Source organism: Sciurus carolinensis, unplaced genomic scaffold (assembly GCF_902686445.1).
Source record: "Sciurus carolinensis unplaced genomic scaffold, mSciCar1.2, whole genome shotgun sequence".
NCBI classification, from domain to species: domain Eukaryota; kingdom Metazoa; phylum Chordata; class Mammalia; order Rodentia; family Sciuridae; genus Sciurus; species Sciurus carolinensis.
In genome coordinates this window covers 380,260-398,929 of record NW_025920204.1, presented here as the reverse complement: position 1 = coordinate 398,929, position 18,670 = coordinate 380,260, and the positions used below count along the sequence as shown (strand labels likewise).

The following is an 18,670-nucleotide window of genomic DNA, read 5'->3' as shown; positions in this document are numbered from 1 at the left end:
TTAATTTTTATGGATAATTTAATATCATGATTTTAACAAAAACTTGAACGTTTATCATTAATTTTTATGTGAACTATGACTTACATATTACAGGGTTTGATGTAGATTGTTGGATTGCACAGGTTTCATTAAGAAAATAAAAGCAGATATAAAAGTCTGTAATATGTTTTAAGAACATTGTGGTGGTTTAAGCAATGTTTAATTTTGGAATATATAATAGCAAACAATGAGATTTTTATGTTTGTTTAATAATAACCTGTTTCAAGTCTGAATTGAAAAAAAAAATACATTTCCCAAGGACTGTATTATTGGTTTATTTAAGATTAGAGAAAAAGATTTCTCATTTGATATGATTTTTCTGTTTCACTGTGTGAAAGAAAGAGTATATTTTCCATAAATGGAAACTTTTTGCCCATTGTCTTGAGAAATGCATATTTTAGTGATAACTCTGGTCTTTTAGGGATATAGTTCAAAGATTCTTCATATTTTTAAAATCATGCAAGTAATAAAAACTCTGTTGCTTTAATTTTAGTTTTCTACACATCACACACATAATATGGTACTGATTAAGGAAGGTTTTATAAATGTAGGTTTTCTCTTGATTCCTGTAATGGTTAATTCCTTTTTATTTTTTCTCTTTCTTGGTGTATTGTTGTATTTTTAAATTTGCCATGGATTATATTTCTCAAATTGAGTGGTATAAACAGTATGAGTCACTCATTCTAGATTTTACATTATTATTATTGAAACTTGTCTTGAATATTTTGATTTTGTTATTAATTTCTTTTATTTGTTTTTGGTTTTTATGTGAAGGTGGATAGTCCTCATTTTTATTTGACATAGGAAAGCGTTGGTATTTTATATTTTGAAAGTGCAAAGCTTAATTTGATACAAAATAAAGTTTGCTTTCTGCATTCCCCCTAAAAACTGGAACAAGGCAGGGATGCCCTCTTTCACCATTTCTATTCAACATTGTCCTTGAGATTGTAGCCAGAGCAATTAGACAAACCAAAGAAATAAAGGGATGCGAATTGGAAAAGAAGAACTCAACCTATCCCTGTTCACTGATGACATGATTATATATTTAGATGAACCTGGAAATTCCACCAGAAAACTTTTAGAACTCAAAAGTGAATTCAGTAAAGTAGCAGGTTACAAGATCAATGCTCATAAACCCAATGCATTTTTATACATAAGTAATGAATCTTCAGAAAGAGAAGTTAGGAAAACTACCCCATTCACAATAGCATCAAAAAAATAAAATAAAATACTTGGGAATCAATCTCACAAAAGACTTGAAAGACCTCTACAATGAGAACTACAGAGCACTAAAGAAAGAAATTAAAGAAAACCTTAGAAGATGGAAAGATCTCCCATGTTCTTGGATAGGAAGAATTAATATTGTCAAAATGGCAATAGTACCAAAAGTGCTATACAGATTCAAGGCAATTCCAATTAAAATCCCAATGATGTACCTTGCAGAAATAGAGCAAGCAATTATGAAATTCATCTGGAAGAATAAAAAAAACCAGAATAGCTAAAGCAATCCTCAGTGGAAAGAGCGAAGCAGGGTGTATCGCAATACCAGATCTTCAACTCTATTACAAAGCAATAGTAGCTAAAACAGCATGGTATTGGTACCAAAATAGACAGGTAGATCTATGGGACAGAATAGAGGACATGGACACAAATCCAAATAAATACAATTTTCTCATACTACACAAAGTGGCCAAAAATATACAATGGAGAAAAGATAGGCTCTTCAACAAATGGTGCTGGGAAAACTGGAAAACTATATGCAACAGAATGAAATTAAACCCCAATCTCTCACCCTGCACAAAACTCCACTCAAAATGGATCAAGGACCTCAGAATCAGACCATCTTATAGAAGAAAAAGTAGGTCCAAACCTTCAACTTGTTGGCTTAGGATCAGACTTCCTTAACAGGACTCCCATAGCACAAGAAATAAAAGCAAGAATCAACAACTGGGGTAGATTAAAACTAAAAACTTTCTCTCAGCAAAGGAAATTATCAATAATGTGAAGAGAGAGCCTACAGAGTGGGAGAATACCTTTGCCACTCATACTTCAGATAGAGCACTCATTTCCAGAATCTATAAAGAACTCAAAAAACTCTACACCAAGAATACAAATAATCCAATCGACAAATGGACTAAGAAAATAAACAGACACTTCACAGAAGAAGATATACAAGCAATCAACAGATATATGAAAAAATATTCAACATCTCTAGTAATAAGAGAAATGCAAATCAAAACTACCCTAAGATTTTATCTCACCCCAATTAGAATGGTGATTATCAAGAACACAAGCAACAATAGGCGTTGACGAAGATGTGGGGAAAAAGGTATACTCATACATTGCTGGTGGGGTTGCAAATTAGTGCAGCCACTGTGGAAAGCAGTATGGAGATTCCTCAGAAACTTGGAATGGAACCACCATTTGACCCAGCTATCACACTCCTTGGCCTATACCAAAAGGACTTAAAATCAGCATACTACAGAGATACAACCACATCAATGTTCATTGTTGCTCAATTCACAATAGCCAGACTATGGAACCAACCTAGATGCCCTTCAGTTGATTAATATATAAAGAAACTGTGGCATATATATACAATGGACTATTACTCCGCCATGAAGAATGATAAAATTATGGCATTTGCAGACAAATGGATGGAATTGGAGAATATCATGCTAAGTGAGATAAGTCAATCTCAAACTAAAGGATGAATGATCTTGCTGATAAGCAGATGAGGACATATTATGGGGGTGTGAAGTGTTAGCATTAGGGTTAGAGTTAGGTTTAGGGTTAGGGATAAGGAGGGTGGTAAGAATGGAGGAAGGAAGGACTGTATAGAGGGAAAAGAGGGATAGGAGGGGTGGGGGGAAGGGAAAAATAACAGAATGAATCAAACAACATTGACCTATGTAAATTTATGATTACACAAATGCCTTGACTCCATGTATAAATAGAGAAACAACATGTATCCCATTTGTTTACAATAATATATATATATGTATATATATATATATATATAAAATTCTTACCAGAGAGAAATAAGTATGTGAAGTATGTGTATGTAGCTTGATTTAATCATTCCACAATGTATACATATTATAACATCACATTATACTGTGAAATTATGTACAAATATAATTTTTCAATTAAAAATAAAATAAATTACAATGAAAAAAAAGAGGTAAAGTTAGGTGTTTGAGCTCTTAAAAAAAAGTTTGCTTTCTACTCAGGAAAAGATATCTTGTACTCTGTGTTTTCTGAGTATTTTTGCTCTTCATGTTCAGAAAATTCTTTAATTGATTTTTTAGTGAGTTTCCACTTGGTGTTTTAAAATTGTAATGTTTTTATGGTTTCTGGAAGCTAATCCAGTGCAATGATTCCTGAGATGATATGCAGTAAACAGGGCCACAGGAAATTTGAAAAATGGGTGAGGCTTTTATTTTTTTTTTCTTTTTTTTTGCTAGCATGTATTGTAACCAAGGCCACATATCCCCTGAGCCATCACCTCTTTCCTTTGTATGTTTATATTTACAGTTGCTTAGGCCCTCCCTAATTTAGGGAGGCTGGCTTTGAACTGGAGAACCTGCTGCAGCAGCCTCCACAGTCCCTGAGATCATAGGCCTCTGGGCCTTTCATTTTAGACAAATACCTGTTGGTTAGTATTTTTTTTTTTTTGTGGTGCTGGGGTTTTGAACCCAGGGCCTTGTGCTTGCAAGCAAGCACTCTATGAACTGAAATATATCCCCAGCCCCTGGCTAGTATTTTTGATAGGGAGTGTCCAAGAGAAGGCAAAGTGGGTAAAAAATGAATAGATTATGGTTATAAAGGCTTTGGATTCAGGTTTGAATTAACCCAACAGTCTTATATAATAATGGCCTGAGAATATAATATGTCCAAGGTTTTCTTGCCTGTCCTCCTTCCCAAGGCCACCATGGATCACTGATAAATTTCTCTGGTCAGATTTCAGCCAGAAACCTTTTCTTGCTTACAAAGATGAGGAAAATCTTTCTCTCATGATACCCACCAGGATGGCAGGTTTTGACATGCAATTAAAGCTTCTGGCAGTATTGTTTTAAATATGAAATTATAACTTTTTTAGAAAGTGATTGGTTTTATCTTGGGATGGTTTTCCTGCAAAGCACTCCACAGAGGCAGACTGGAAGGGGCAAGGACAGGAAAAGGAATGTGATCAGTGTTTTTTTTTTTTTTTTTTGCAGACATTGGTCCTTGAAAGACAAATTACTCTTAGGACAAATTCAGTGAACAGTGTAAAGTTTCTTCTTTTCATTGAAATTTTAATGTTTTTTTCTGTAAAATATCCCTTTTCCTTGAGTGGGTGAACCTTTCAGTCATTATATGTATTGAACGTGGTGACCTCTAGTGTCTCTGCAGTATTGGAGTAGCCTAATTACTCCCTAAATAAACCAATATGCCATAGATGCAGGGAGTCATAACTGTGTTTGCAAATTCATGGGAGGATAAAGCAAGCTGATGTCAGGTTTCCAGTCAGCCAGGGAATTTACAAACCCCTATCTTCAAATTTAAAAAAGGTCTAAAATTTGCAGTATATACATGTCCCTGGAAATGATCACCAGGCTGACACTATAATACAATGTTTCCAACAGCATAAGCATTCACCAAAAATTAAGCTGAATTAAAATTATAATTGTGAAAAAGAAATATGATTATTATAAATATTCCTTTTTATTTGGCTAGATTTTTTACTCTAACAATTTAAAGTAATTAATGTAAACCTATGCATTTATTAGCAGAGTCACATTTGCACATGTCACCAGTAGAAGAGCAGGAGAGGATGATGGCACAGAAAATACCCAGCAGCAGGTATATAAATGTGTCAATTTAAATTCCTGGTCTCTTTCTCTTTTCCTTGCTTCCAGAAGGTAAATTATGTCAAATGAAATGACCTCATGGAATACTGTTTCAAGAATCAAACATTATAATTTAACACTTAAATCTAAAGAAAAAAATTAACTAGACATCAGCATGAAAATCATATAGAAATAATGGAAGATTAATGGCAAACCGTATCCTAGCAATTGAGGAAGTCATTTGAATATTGTTTGTTTTCTTCTATGTGACCTTCTTATATGATAAGAAATAAATTTGAGACTTAGGAAGAAACAGTTGAAAGTAGGAAAATACATAACTGAAGTGGCCAATGAACACATTCAATGTTAAAAGACCATCAATCCCAAAAGCTCAAAATTTCATTTTTGAATTACCATTTACCCATGCCTGTGTTCAAGATTTCACTCTCCCTTGACAATAGACTTAAATCAGACACACAAGTGCCTACTAATGGAATCAGAAACAACTTTATACTTCCTTTTTTCCATGCCAGAAATCAATAAATTACTAAACATGTTTATCCTACCTCTTTAGTGGATGCTAGAAAGAAGATCTTGGATGAAGTTATTGGGAACTTGTGAAATTTTGGTGGTATCTTAATCACTCCTTTTCTCCTGTTGTCTTTGTTAGTAAACTGAGCTTTTGCATGCATTCAAATGGATTTCTCTTCCACTGTCATTTGTGTGTACTTTTAGTGTGCAGATTTGTCTTTGGGATATGTCAGAAGCACAGGTTATATCCCAGCATCAAGTCCACACATGATCATGCTCTATATTCAAGTTTCTCCCACCAGCATGTCTTTAAAGACATAGAATAACCCCAACAACAATCACGCCTTTAAAGAAAATATTTATTACCTAAAATAAAATGTATGTTTTAAATGATCACTTCAAAACAACAAAATGAAAAGAAGGAATAGAAAAAACAGTATACACCTGACTTGGAAAAAAAAGACCTTAGAGTTAATAAAGTTATCAGGATCAATTTTCAAAAAAGGGGTGAAGACAAGCAGAGACTGAAGAGGAGATGAAGATAAAATTTGATAAAAATGAGAATAAGAAAGAATTTAAAATGAAAATAAGAAGAAATCCAGGGACCAAAAAAAAAAAAAGGTGTGAATTAAACTATCTTAAAAATTTAGATAGAACATGAAAAAACAATGTGGAAACCTCATACAAATATCAGAACAAAAACATGACAAGAACAACAACAAATCTTCAGAATGTTCTTATATTAATGAGAAACAAATGGAGAAACTTCCATCTAGGATTTCTAAGTTTGGAAATATACAACTTTTATGGGACTTGGGGAAGCAAACATGATCCAGCAATTTCCTTATCTGCTCTAGCTCAAACAGGCCTAACCTGGTGGTGGAGCACACAAACTTAGCTCCTTGCTCCCCCACATGACCCAGAGAATGTTGAGGGAACACTGAAAGTTGCAGAGGAAATGCAATCTCAGTACTGTTTTTTCTACTCAGACATGTGGGTCTGTCTAATGAAGAATTGCCTGATAAGCCCTCTGGACCTTGGAGACTGAGCACTAGTCTGTAAAGCAGACGCCACTTACAGAATCCTGTAATCAGTGACCTTGTAGTGTGTATGATTCTAAGTTTTGAAGAATTTTCCCACACTGTCTTGGAGCATGACAGACATGAATTGATTTCAGAATCTTTGACTTCTGGGAACTGCCTGAAAATATCATTCCACCTGATCCTCCCCAGAACTTCTGGAATCTCTGTCACTTGAATTCTCACCCAGCTCTACTCCCTCACTGTCATAATTTTTCATCAGTTGGAGTGTGTGTGATGTGATGTTATGTTTAATTAAACACAGACATGTTTCCTTAGTTTATTTTCCCTTTTTTAAATGAGATTTTGACTCAGTAAATACTTTGCTGAAGAAGTTAAATTTTGATATACTATGATGACTCAAATGAAACAAGTGCAGCACTTTATCATTCCTACACAAGGTGATAGAATTGAAACTTTCTTCTCAAATCCAGAATTATAGTTTATGACAAGAAATTTGACCTTTTAGTGTTTAAAATTGCTCTAGTGTTTGTAGAACTGTGGGGCAATACAAAGTTTACTGACTAAAAATTGATGATACTTGTTTTGGATATATATGCACATCAGTGTATTTGTTGAGAGGGAACACATTTCTTAGGTCCCTCATCCTGATTTTACTCCATCAGCAGCCAGAAGAATATAAGAGCTCATATCATTCTGAAGTGACTAGGACAGTGTGACTCAGGGAAAATTTTCTTGCTGAATGTGCATTCTTCTAATTTCCAATTTCAGTGATTTCACCATGATACATATATGGTTATGAATAAAGAGTGATGATGAAGTCTTGATGCAACTCATTATTGACATTACTTTTACCAGAGTATCTGTGTACAACATCCGGAGCTATGTGCTTTGTGTTATTCTGGTATATCCTATCCAGGAGCAAAGAAGAGAATAAATGGACATATAAAAGGTAAGAACCAGAAATGATGCAAAATATATTGGTGAGACTATTGCTTTAAAGCATGAGCTCTAGTGTATTCTAATTGTTCAAAGAATGTACCTATTAAATAGCTAGTAAGGACAAAGAAATATGAGTCATATCTTATTAGATTTCTGCCACACATTAAGTTGGGGATGTTACTAGAGAAACTGAATTATGGGTTGAATTGTGATACATGCTTCAATCAAAAGAAAGTTGAAATAAAAGAGAAGATGGAATGAACACTGAGAAAGGCATTGATGACAGGGAGTTGAAGGAAGAAGGAATAGTTTTACTCAGCAGAAGGAAGGACATTGAAGTCACAGATAAGCAGGGAAAAGAGCAATGTTTTTAAAACTGGAAGCATTTGAGTTTCCAGGTCCAAAGTTGAATGAGGGAGAGAGTGAAAATTTCCCTACCTTACTGACTTAGTCACAGATGGAAAGAAATTGAGGAGTGAAGAAGTGATCCCACATTGCTACATTTGTTTACCACAAAAGATTATCCATGTGTACATTCTAATGACACAAAACATGTTGCTTTTACCTATGAAAAATTTGTGGAACAGAAACATAAATTAGGAAAGTAGAAAGAAATATGAATGATTATGGAGTGGCCCAAAAATCTGCAGATATCTAAACTTCTCTTTGGAAAGATTACCGCTCCTTCTAATTTTTCATTTGAGAGGGATATCCTGGGGAGAAACCCAAAGCTACATTCAAGTTAAGGTAGAGGTAGTGGAGGCCCAAAAAGTTCACACTTGGAACTCTCAAACTGTAAGGCATCATCTGTTGGGGCCATGTTCAGAATCTTATTCTGATTCAACAGGTCTTTCTTTCTACTTTTTTTTTATATTCTAAGGTGATTCCAATGATCCTGGTGTGCAGACATCATTTTTTTTTTCATAGCAAAAGAAAGAGTTTCCCTTTGCAACATTGAAGGAGCACTAGTGTATCCCACACATCAGGGTACAAGCAGATGACATGCCAGCATAAATAATGCTATAATTCTGAGCATGTCTCTCAGTTTGAAAAAAGCAAAAGATAAAGAATTACTTTTTTTTTTCAAAAAGTTAAAGGGAAGGGAAAATGAGGAAGAAATAAAAGAAGTTAGCTAGGTAATTTTGGAGGTGAAAAATGAGGAAACTGAGAACACAATTCAGCTTCTTTCTGTGTACCTGCCTTCAAACCAAAGGCAAGATGATTCCTAACCCAGAAATAATTGAAACCAGTAGGGACTGGAAGAATCATGACAGTCCATTATCTACCAATCTCTCCTCTATACCTATAAGTCCCTACAATATGTGTGATATGAATATGAATGATTCCCTACAATGTGTGTGACATGCATATGAATGATTCAAATGAGCAGCATAGTCTTTTTGAAGAATTAGTTGTTTTAAAGACAGCTAAAATTTTCATTTTAATAGTATTATTATTACTACTGTTCTATTGGTTCTTTAAAATGAAGCCATGTTCCTGAGTACAGTCTATTAGTGTACTAAACTATGATCTCTAGATACAGAATTTTCTGATCAGCCAACCCTTTTAGAAAATACTTGAAAACTTGTCTAGGAATCTCACACCAACCTCATTTTTTAGCCATAATTCTTTACAAATTTAATCCTGAAACACCAAGACTGTTTTTCTTAGTGTATATTCCAAAGACTTTGGAACACAATACCTAAAATTGGTATTTCATAATTTTGTGAACTTTCAGATCACTTTTTCTTTGGATTGCCATATCTAAATTCTTTAGGCTTTCTCATGTTTTACTTAGATATGTAACCTCTATCTTCACACAAGAGTGGAAAAAATTGTGATGTTGGGTAAACAAGAGGAAAAGGGAAAAGAAATCTCACCAATATCCCATATGGGTATGAAAAAAAACAACCATATATATATTACCTGTTATTCTAAAGCATATCTGAGATAATTAGTTCAGAAACTCTCTCTGGTGATGAATGACGCATACATTCCCTGGAAACTCATCAGCACTGTAGAGTTACTAATTGTAAGACAAATGAGGAACATGATACATATTTATAATTAAATAAATTAAATAATTTTGTTAGGTTTAACACAAGATTACTTCAGCTTTGTCAATGAAATCTTCAGGTTTCTTCTTTCCTCCTCTGTGCACATATCACTCTTCTCTCCAGCATTCTGCATTTTGACATTGAATATATACCATTGTCTTTGTTTTAATGGTCATTTCAAAATGATTTTAACATTGGATACTTCACTGTGAATTTTACAGAACGTATGTTCCTGATTTTGTTTAGTACTTATGAGTCTTGTGGCTGTACACAACACATGTATCATTTATTTTACTGATTTCATGTGAAATGAATCCATTATGTACAGGAGCTTAGCTTCTCTAGAAATTTTGAGTAAGTGTTATAAACCAAGGATATACTTGCGTACTTGCACATAGCAATGAATTATTTGCTCATATTTCTATGACATTTTTTGTTTGCTTATGTACTTCTCAGTGGTGGGCACTGGCTTAGATCCTTTTGCATTCTAAGCAGTTGCTCTCCCACAGAGCCTCTCCCACAGAGCCTTTCCCACAGACTTCTCTGATTGTGTTGTGGTTTTGTATGTCCAAGTTTCAGAACAATGTCCAACAAGGTCTTAAAAGATCTCTCTCTTCATAGAAATATATTGCCATAGGAGAAACTGTATGGTAAATCAAAGCAACATTCATATTTGCTGCATTTTATTATACAATATATTTGAAACCTTCAGTTACACTTGGGCAGAATCTCATTTTTCTTTGACTCAGCTTCTTTCTTTCTTTCTTCTTTTAACCTTGATTCTACACAAGTCACTAAATTTTTTCTGTCCTCTATTTCTGGAAACATTCCCCCCAATCAGGCCTACATCAACTTCCTACTGCCCTGCTGCCTTCTCACTGTTCATCTCCATTCATGCCAATACCTCTCTGTTCACATGCTCATGTAGCATTGACATTGGTCCTGCTGTTCATGCATATACTGCACATAATGACCATCAACTCCCTTTAAAACTTGGATGTCCAAGCATCTTACATTTGCTGTAAATCTTTTATAACACAAATTTTGCATCACTCTGTCTCTTGTTCTCTCTCAGCTTGCTACATCCTCTGGAAGTTCTCTTTCCCAATCCCTATATTATTAGAGAAACACCTTCCATTTAAAACCTTTTCTATGTACAGCCTTTCATGCTCTCAGTATTTCCTGTCCCTAAATGATAACCTCAATTTTGAAGTCTCCATTCATCTCCATCTAGAAAAGACTTTTTCCCTCCCTGCATCTTTTATCTCCTTTAGCTCTTACCACAAACTCAAATATGAAGGGAAATAAGTAAAACTCTTGAGAGTAACATGATGTAAATGTGGTACCCCCAAGTCCAGGAACTGATGGACTGGACAGGAAAAGTAATGCTTTACAGGTCACATGTTGATTATTATCCAGTATGGAAGCTGTAATTATCTGAGGTAACCCAAGGGAAAGAACAAGAAGTTCATGTCAAAAATAACAGCAATAATCATTGAAATTTCATGGGATAGTGATTCCCCTTGAGTGGATCAACCTGTGAGTTATTATAGGCCTTGTACATGGTGACATCTACTATCTCCACTAGTGGTGCATTGAAGTATGGAATCAGTAAAATTACACCTCAATGATGTCTATATGTAATGGGTTCAGAGGGGCACACCTTTAATTGCAGGTACTTAAGGGGCAGAGGCAGGCCCCTGTCAGCTTGTGAGCAAACATGGGAATTTAAAAACACTGTCTCTAGGGATGAAGACATGGGGTTTAAGGAAATTGCTATAGTACTTGACAAGGATACACATGTCCCTTCATAAAATACACAGCCCCACACACTAACTGCAATAAAGTATTTCAAATTATAGATATGCTCACCTAAAATTATGCTTAATTTAAAACTATCATTGGGAAAATAAAATCTTATGATTATAGTTACTTTTCCTTTTTACTACGATAAGTTGTCATTCAAGTTAATTTTCTAGGTAGTTTAATTAAATCTGCATTTTTCTAAAGAGTCACATTTAGACATGTCATCAGAGGAAGAGCAGGATAGGCTTGATGACTTTGAGGCTTGATGGATTTAGCCAGCAATGGGTATGCATATGTATCAATTTAAATTCCTGATTACTTCCCTTTTTGCATCCAGAAGGTGAATTTGGCCAAAAGAAATGGCCTCATAGGATATTCTTTGGACATCCAAACCTTGTAATTTAATATATAAGTATAAAATATTTAACTCATCATTAACATGAAAATAATTTTAGAAATCAAGCTGGATTAAGATAAACTTTATGCAAGTATTTGCACTGATATTTTTGATTAATGTTTGTTTTCATTTTTGTGATACCCTTAAATTGTGATTGATAAATAGGAGACTTAGGAATAAGCAATTGAAACTAGGAACAGACACAAATCCAATGACCACTGAACCCATTCATGTAAAAACAACTTCATTCCCAGAGGCTCGTCATTGTCTTTCACATTGCCTGTCATCAGTGCCAAGGTTAAAGATATTATTCTCCATGATTTCCACTGTCTTGATCATGGAAGAAAACAGGCTTAAATGAGATACAAACCTGCCTCTTAACAGCATTATACTCACATTCACAATGCATACTTTTCTGCTAATTTTCAAACTGTATCTCCCTCTCTATATCCTTTCCCTGCAAGAATGCAATAAAATAATTAAACATATTTACCTTACCTCTTGAACATGATGTTTTCTAAAGATCTTGGATACAATTATTGGAATATAGTGAACTTTTGGAGTTGTCTTTTTGTCTCCTGTTCTCATTTTGTTTGTCTCTTACATGTATACGTAGGTGGAGGATCTGCATGCATTTAAATGGATTTCTTTTCCACTGTTACACTTGGATTCTTTTAATGTGCAGGTTTATTATGAGGATGTATCCTTGGCAGGATTTATTTATATCTCAATATCACTTCTGAAAAAGTGCATATTTTGTGTGCTACTTTCTTTCACCTCTATGTCTTCATGGGGAGAAAATAAACTTCAATATCAATCACAGCTTAAAGCAAAATATTTATCATCTATAAATAAAATATATATTTCAAGTTATCTCAGGAACACCAAAAAATGAAGAGAAGAGAGAAAATACAGCTTCATCTGGATGGCATAGGACAGTGTCTCCTGTGGAAAGTATTATTGCAAAAAAATAATGGTCTAATTTCTAATTCGAAAGACTTCACAACTATAAAAAATGAGATGTCTAAAGTGTGGGGATGAGATCTATATGCAACTACTTATCATTGTTTTTTTCCCAGATTGATTCTGAGCAACATGCAGAGGGGTGTGTTTCTTTTTTATCTGGTGAGTTACATCCCAGCAGAAAGAAGAGAATAAAAGGACATGCACAAGGTAAGAACCACATAGGATCCAAAATATATTGGAAAGAATATTGCCAAAAATATGAGCAGTAGTATATTGTAATTGTTCAAGGAATGTGCCTGTTAAATAGCTGGCAAATAAAGAAAGATAAGGAGTAGCATATCATATTAAATTTCAGACACAGGATTAATTAAGTATATTACTAAAGGAAGTGAATTTTGAGTTAGATTTAAGACATGCTTTCATAACTGGTAAATTTGAAATAAGGAAAAGGAGAGAACACAAGGGAAAGAAGACTGAGAAATGCAGTAAGTATGCCAAATCATCAATGAAAGAATTCAGTAGTATTCAGGAAAGAGGGAAGACTCAAGCAACATATGAGTAGGGAACACAGCAGGTTTTCAAAATGTGGGATGCATTTGTGAGTTTCAGCTTCTAAAGATGAATGAAGAGGAGAGTAAATGTTTCCCATACTTGGTGACTTATTCACAGTTTGAAATTAATTGAGGAGTAAAAACCTGATCCCTCAAAGATAAGTTAACTTACCATAAATGAGTACAAAAGTATAAAAATTAATGACCTGCAACATATTGCTACTCCTTATGTAAATATATATCAAAAACACCAAATGGAAAATTAGAAGTATGAACAATTATGTATCATTCCCTAAATGCACAGGTATCTGAAATTAACTTGGGAAAGATTATAGAACTTTCTACATTTTAAATTGAGGGAGGGTCCTAGGGAAGAATCCAGAGATACATTCAAATTAATCTACAGGATTTGGAAGGTGACAAAGTTTTTGCTGGAACTCTGAAAGTGTATAGAATCATCTCTCGTGGATCATGTTCAAAAACTCATTATGACTCAGCAGGTCTTTGCTTCTACATGTTCACTACATTCTAAGATGATTCCAATGATCCTAGTCTGCAGAAGAAATAATTAGGAGCAAGGGAATGGATGTTCTTTTGAGAAATCTACAAAAACTGCTGTAGATTCCTACAGCTCAGGACACAAGCAGTTCAATGGGAAGTATAAATCTCTCTTTCATTCTGAGAATGTTTCCTGAGAAGTGGTAGGGACACAAAAGACTAAGATGAAGAAGTTGTTTTTATTAAGATATATATTGTTTTTATTTTGGAAATCATGAAGGATTGTCAAAAATCCATGTAAGGAATGTAAATTGGAAAGAAACAAGCTCCCAACTCTATTAGAAGTTCCTTTGGAAAACCTAAATGGATGGGCAAATGAGAGAGGGACTGAAGAGTTAACTAGGAAACATTATGAAACAGAGAGAATGCTTTAGAGCTCTTTTCAGTTTTTCTGCTTTCAAATCAAAATATGGTGCAGAGGTAATTGGAACCTGTGGAGACTGGAAGAATCGGGGCATCCTACAGCTAACAGTTTCTCCCCTTCATATCTGGTAGGCATTACAGTGTGTGAGGCATCCACGTGCCATTCAGATGTGTCACCTTGCATTTTTTGTTTTAAAGAAGGTTAATATTTACATTTCTACCATCCTTATACTTATCATTTATAGTTTTCTATCACTTTTACTGATTCTTTTTTGGGAAACCAGGTCCCTGGCATGCCAGGAATGTACAGTATTACTGAGAAAAATTCTGATTTCTAGAAAGCAAATGTAATCTCTGGGATGTTCATGCAAACACATTAAAAGTTTTCTAGATATGCCACAGCATACTTACTTTGTAACCAGAATTCACTATGGAGTTTATTCCTCAAACACCAGCACTGATACTCTTTTTTTTTTTTTTGCATAGATTTAGCTTGGCTTTTCAGTAAATGGATAAGTTTATTGATTATGCAAAGCCCAAAGGTGAACACAAGGATAATGTTGATTAGCGGTCCCCTAAACAGGAGGAGGTAGGGGAGTCACCCCTATAGCCCAGTCCAGAGGAAATTTGAGTGGAGCTTGCTCCTACAGTGTTCCAGATCTTCTTGTAGGTTTTTGATTTTATCTTGTACAAGCCAGAGCAGTTGGCATAGAAACAGCACTCTTCACCAAGGAACAGGCAAAGCCCTCTTTCCTTCGCCTTTAGCAGATTCAAACCAGGATGATTTTGCAGGACGACAGCAGCCAAGGAATCAAGTTGAACCTGGAGATCTAAGATGGTAGAGTTGCAAAGTGCAATGTTAGGAGCTCTGTGTAGCTCTCAAGGAAGTCCACTGTCCAAAGTTATGAGGTCAGAGACCCTAATCTTAATCACTGTTGTCCCATTTTTGCTACCACGCATTACACTCTTTTAAAATGTCATTTTAAGCAGTTTACATATATTGACTCCTGAGTCTACATGAACATTAGTTAACACAATTTAACATCATATCTAAACATAAATTAAAGAAATGCTGAGAGAGCTTTTAACTTTTCTTTTGTGTGGCAAAGTGACAAAATGTTTTTATGTTTAACCTTTAAACAAATCAGGCTCTCAATAACCTTCAGAAATACATTTAACAAATTTTACATATACCCTATTGATGACAGGTCCTATAATAGAACATTAAATGATAGAAATAAATCCCCCCAAAAATTTACTCTTTATAAGTTTAAGATTACCATTACAGACAAGTTTGATCTGGAGAATAGAGCTTGATAAATTCCCTGCTTTAAAAACTTGTATACCTGGAAAATATGAACACATTTAATATACAACTAGTGACCATTTCACAATTACCTTGACACTTTTATCTTACCAAATTTAGTTTTTAAAGAAAAATGTAGACTCTGTAACATAGTACAATACTCTAACAGTTGCTTAACCATAACTGTATACCCCAATTTTTAAGACTAATTGTTCTAAAGAACAATAGACTTAATAGACTTAATAGATGCAAAGTTAAGAGTAAATTAGTGTTTCTAAGAAATCCTTGTTATTTTACCATGTCATTTTACCATATAGATTAAACTTTGGTTTATATTAGAACATTAATATTTCACCTTAGGAAAAACCTTAAATAGCTTTAACTGTTTCACATACATACAACCAATAGTTACATGCAAAATTGTTGAAATTTGCCCTTTACTTACATAGACTTTCTTAGCACTTACTTAGACCCTCATTTATTTCATCACACAAGCACTTTCTTACCCAGAAACATTTTGCTTTTCACTAAATATATTTCCATATTTAGAACCTTTTATTTGCTCTTTCCTGTTGACCCCTTTTTGTTCACCTTCTGAAACAACTCTTATGAAATTTCTGAATTTAGATAAATTACTCTATTTTAACAAGATTAAATATTTTGTTATTTATAGTACTCTAATTGAAACACAGTTGAAACCTTTAGAACCCTTTGTATATAGAATTATACCTGTTAGAACATAACTCTTAGTAACCTTGTTTTTTAGTTTAGTGATGACACAAAACAATTTTCTCTACAAACACATTTGAGTAATCCCATGCATGTCAATACTAATTCACTTATTTTGTAAAAATCAAGATATCAGACAAGTGTCCTGAACAGTATTTTCCATCTTTTTCTTGTTGAAGGAAAGTCCTAGAAAAATTGATGTTAAATATTTTATAAACATCAACATTATATTAGTTTGACCACCTAGAGACTTGCAAGTCATTTTCAAGACATTTTACTTCTATTAGGTTACCCAATTTAAATTGAACCTTTTTAAATCACGTGAATTAAAAGTATTTGGATCCATTTTTAAATTTTAATATTAGGAACAGTTTTGATACAGACAAAACATGACATCAGACAGCACGACATACACATAACATAAAATCAAAGGCCTTGAAACTTTATAGATGAATCTCCATTGCAATGTAACAGATGTTCAAAAACTCTAGTTGAATAAAAAATAGAACTGATCAAAAAAGTCATGAGCTCAAAAAAAAGTGTAGAATTCAAAAAAAAACAAGAGTCATGAAAAAATGATACGGCCGTTAATTACTTTAGTAAAGCACCATAAAATTTACTTTTGCTGGAGTTCAGGTAAGACTTTTTGCTCTTTTTTTCTTTTTCTTTTTTTTCTTGGGTTTTAGACCAGTCTCCTACTGAGCCTTCAAGCTTTCTCTATTTACATTTCAATGTAAGCCTTGACTGAGATTTGGATCTGAGAGGGGCCAAAATGTTCTAGCAGAAACTTGATACCTAGGGCATTTTAATCCTTATTACTGATTAGTTATCAATTCAGGTTTGGACGCAGAAAATTGTGAAACAATTATCTCCCAATACTTGTGGGGACTGGGGCTACTTTATCATACATGCCACTGATGGTTGGACTGGTTACTCCCTCCATACCTGCATATGTGGGACCTCATGGCAGGAGGACTAGGTGAGCTGGGTGGGGGAATGGAAGCAGAAACAGCTGATTCAAAGTTGGAGGAGGAGGAGGGATTAACAGGGGGAGAAGAAGGAGGTGTTCAAGTTTGCAGGAAGAGCAGAGAAGCACAAGAAAGAGACTTGAAGATAAGGAATCCCTTTCCATCTGCCCGCTCACTTGCGGAAGCTGTGTGCCAATATCTTTGGTAGCCAAAATCCACCTTTCCATGGAGTGATCTTTCATCCCTGCACAGGCCAATTTGTGATCGGTAGTCATTCCTTCCAAAACTAACATTTTAACATTTATTGGGAGGGTCATAAAGGGAGGGGGGAGGTTAGAGTCAGGGAGTTCTTGCCCAGTATCATAAAATGGCCACTGGGAAGATTTCCTGCCATCCAGAAGGAGGAGGGCGAGAGCTTTCTTTGGAGTCTGATGTGGTCCCGGAATACAAGATGGCAGCAATGAGCTTCCCGGGGTGGTAGTGAGTCCTCCCTATGTGTAGAGGCTGGCTGCCCTTGTGGTTCCTCAACCTTGGGAGGAGCAGATGGAAATGGATTGGGCTCCTCATTAAAGGTCTCCCAATGTTATTTACTATGTGGAAAGTTTCTGGAAGGAGATGCAATGGGAGGAGCTGGCAGTTCTTTAGGTGGCGGCTCTTTGGGGAGAAACTTGGAGCCCCTTTTGGGAGGTCCTGGAGAGAAGCAGGCCTTAAGGGTGGATAACTTAGGGCCAACCCCTAATAGGGGACCCTCCCCTAAACTGATTTCCCTCTTCCTAACAAGTTGTTCTACACAATCCCATGTGGACGAGTCAAAAAGATTAGCAGCAGGAAGCCAAAGGACCACCCAAGTAAAGGTGTCCCAGGCTCTTTCTGCCTGTGTATCAGACCACTCAAGGCCCCTACTCTTCAACATGAGTCTAAGAGCTGAGAGCGCAGGGTCACCATGTGTGGTATGTGTTTGCCCCATCTTTTCAGGGATGCCTTACCTCAGAATTCGCTTGGCCCAATCTGCCGGTACTTTCAGTTTCAAAACTGCCTCTTCGCTTTGGCTGCAGTTCAGCCTTGAGGGGCCCGACATTGGGCGCCAGATGTCAGGGTCTTAAGCCCCCTTGCCCTTCTCAACCAGCAGCAAGGGAGGGGGACACTCCCCAACAAGGTCAGATCAGGATAGGTAGGGCCGACTGATCGCCTGCTCCCAGTCCTCCAGGTGGAGAACAATCAGACACATCAGGGAGACCCATCACAGCAGGAATTCAGCACTGATACTCTTAGTGTATTTACCAATTTCTTTAAAACAAAAGATATCTATTGATATCTGATAATTCTGCAATCTTTCAGAATATTTTCTTTTGGGTATCCTTGCTTGATCCCCTTATGCTTTATCATTCTTTTTTTTTTCATAAATGTTGGACCACTGTCTTCAAACAAGAGTGAAAAAAAGAAATGTGATATTGATTAAAGCATAGTGTATAGGAAATGAAGATGCACCAGATTCCCAGGAGTATGAAAAAACACCCATACAAGTATTGGCTGTTATTCTGTAAACATATTTCTCAACTAATTAGCTCAGAAAACTTTGATGAGC

General features: G+C 35.2%; 1 pseudogene; it reads left to right on the top strand.

Moving 5' to 3' along the window:
- The first annotated feature begins 12,808 nt into the window (after positions 1–12,808).
- Positions 12,809–18,670, top strand: part of LOC124975006 (coiled-coil domain-containing protein 138-like) — a 47,510-nt pseudogene continuing 41,648 nt past the window's right edge.